This window comes from Sinohyriopsis cumingii, chromosome 2, assembly GCF_028554795.1.
Source record: "Sinohyriopsis cumingii isolate HCF-2022 chromosome 2, ASM2855479v2, whole genome shotgun sequence".
In the NCBI taxonomy this organism is placed as follows: Eukaryota; Metazoa; Mollusca; class Bivalvia; order Unionida; family Unionidae; genus Sinohyriopsis; species Sinohyriopsis cumingii.
The window spans coordinates 143,004,322-143,006,789 of NC_142962.1; the positions used below are offsets into that span (position 1 = coordinate 143,004,322).

The 2,468-nt window shown below is 37.8% G+C and overlaps 1 long non-coding RNA gene across 1 annotated transcript; it reads right to left on the reverse strand.

Moving 5' to 3' along the window:
- Positions 1 to 515: 515 nt before the first annotated feature.
- LOC149805984 (uncharacterized) lies at positions 516 to 2,198 on the reverse strand. The gene is made up of 2 exons (XR_016415053.1): positions 1,662 to 2,198; positions 516 to 869 (listed from the first exon to the last, which is right to left on the reverse strand). It is a non-coding gene; the product is annotated as an uncharacterized LOC149805984 (long non-coding RNA).
- Positions 2,199 to 2,468: the final 270 nt, after the last annotated feature.

Below are 2,468 nucleotides of genomic sequence, written 5' to 3' on the forward strand. Positions count from 1 at the left end.
GAAATTGTTTAAAAAATAATATAAAATTAAAGAGATTTGATGCATAAGAGTTAGTTTCTCTAGGTTATTGGAAATAGGGACATCAACCAATACTATTAATCATTGATAAAAACAATGTCCGTATGTGTGTTTGCTTTTTTTTGCTTCTTAGTACGTTTTTGAGAGTTTTGGTGCGAATAGATGTACTATTTTGGGGTGTTCTTGGGATGTCCTGGTGGGGGTGGGGGTGTGGAGTTAGAGAGACCGAAATCAAATTACCGGAAAAGTCTCACAAGACACCCCATTACACCCATAATACACCCGAAGACTCTCCAAGAACACATTGTGGGGGTGTCCTGGTTGTCTAGGGGTGGGGTTCTTCTTATAGACTTTAACGAGTTATGAGAAGTTCCCCTGGTCCTTATTCAGAAGGTTAATTCTGGACACTATATTATTTATTGACTAAATATATTTATGGCTACGAGCCCCCAGTCAGCAATGCCGACAGTTAAATTAAAAGAAATACAAAGATGAAATTTAAACAATAACAATTTAATAAATGAAATTTAAAAGAATTTAAAGTAATCAATGTCTCTCTTTCACCCAATGATCCCTTTGATCATCATTTAAGTTCACAGTGTGAGGAGATTTTTCCCTTCTTGAGTGCTACTCATCTAAATCTCTTCGTTCCCTTGTCTGTCTCTCCTTTCGTGATCTCCACTTCCGCTTCCTCTTCTATAATCCTTGTTCCTTGCCGTTATCTTGACTTCCGGTTCCTCTTCTAGTATCCGGAACCCTTGACGGTATCCCTTGAGGTCACCCGAAATTCACTCGGTATCTCTCACCGTCACCCGAAATTCTCTGAACTTCTCTCGTCCCCCGAAAGCTTCCTGTTGAAAGGTATAATGCATTAGCATAGGGTTATAAAAATCTTCCCTCACACTACGTCACTGAACTGAACCATCAGTTTAAGGCGGGACATTTGGGTCGCGCATGCGCACACATCGAAATTCCCATACACTTCCGCCGCTTACAAAAATGGCGCCATAACACAATCACACAAAGGATTCAAATATCTACATACTGAGCCCTATCAGTATATACATACAAAATATTTCAAATATGATTGTACTAAAATATTACTACGATTAGTAATATGACTATCTATATATTTATATATATTTATATATATTTCCTACACAAGCGTACCAAATCCACAATATTCACATTCAAAGGGTGATAAACGGCAATCCGTTACTCAATGGCAAAAAAAAACAAATTTCTTGTCTACCAAAATATAACTACGCAAAGTGTTACAATATTAATTCTTATAGCGGCTAGTGAGCAATACAATTCTTCACAAATACAAATCGTCCTTTCAAAAGGGCGTAAACGTAATAATCCACGAAATAATATGCACACATATTACTAGCGAAAGAAGAGAACATTTTCGCCTCACCAATAAGGTGTACATAGTAACATTATGAATAATGATGCAACGAATCAACATCGTAATCAATCGTAAACAAAAGTACTAGCTAAAGTCATGAAAAAAAAATGCAAAATATTAAGGTCATAATTAACTATTCATACTTCAATACAAGTAAAATGTATACATACGACAAATTCTCTTCAATTAACAGCAGTCGTATCAAGCAGAATCAACGTAACATCAAACTTACCTGATCGAAGCTATTTCATGAATTTCCTAAATTCCGCCAATTTTTACGAATGGCTAACGGAGTGTGTGTCACCGCGACTCTTAAACACCAGCTGACGAATTTCAGGCTTGTTCAAGTCTTATGCCAGTTTCTCGAATCAAGTCCCACCTACAACGCATCCCGATTGGATGGCGACGGACTCTGGTCATTTGATCGAACTGTCAATCATAAAAATGTCAGTCTGTGTGTCCCCATGTACTGTCCAGCCTACCATTGTCGGCTTCCGGCTCTTTGAAGTTGTCTACGTCACGTGTTCCCATGTACAAAGATTCCCGCCAGATTTCCACTCAAGAGCTCAAACAAAGACTGGGTTACGTAAGAGGATCAGCCAACTTAGGTACTTGGAAAAACAAAGCTTACCTGGCTCCACTTACAGACTTATAAATACATGTATAATACAAGGGGTTGGGGTAAAACATCACACACATTAAGAGTTTACAAAATACCTACTTTAAAATTCTAGAACGACAAAAACAAACAAACAAACAAACGTGAACATTTAGCGATTGTTAGTGTAACAGGAAAAGTAGTGAGGTCAAGAGTTGCCAAGGGAAATAAATCCCATTTTGACGATGGAGTCTTCGGGTACAGTAACATGAATATTCCTCCACATTTGTTAATACGTAGCAAATACCACAGGGGAGCAAGACATTTTGACCAAAAGAAAATTCCCAAGACATTTTCAACTGCAGCCATGCGACAATTTAACCCCAATCCTCGCATATTTAAAACAATAATTAGTTGGCATCCGTTAGTCTCTAGAGACAA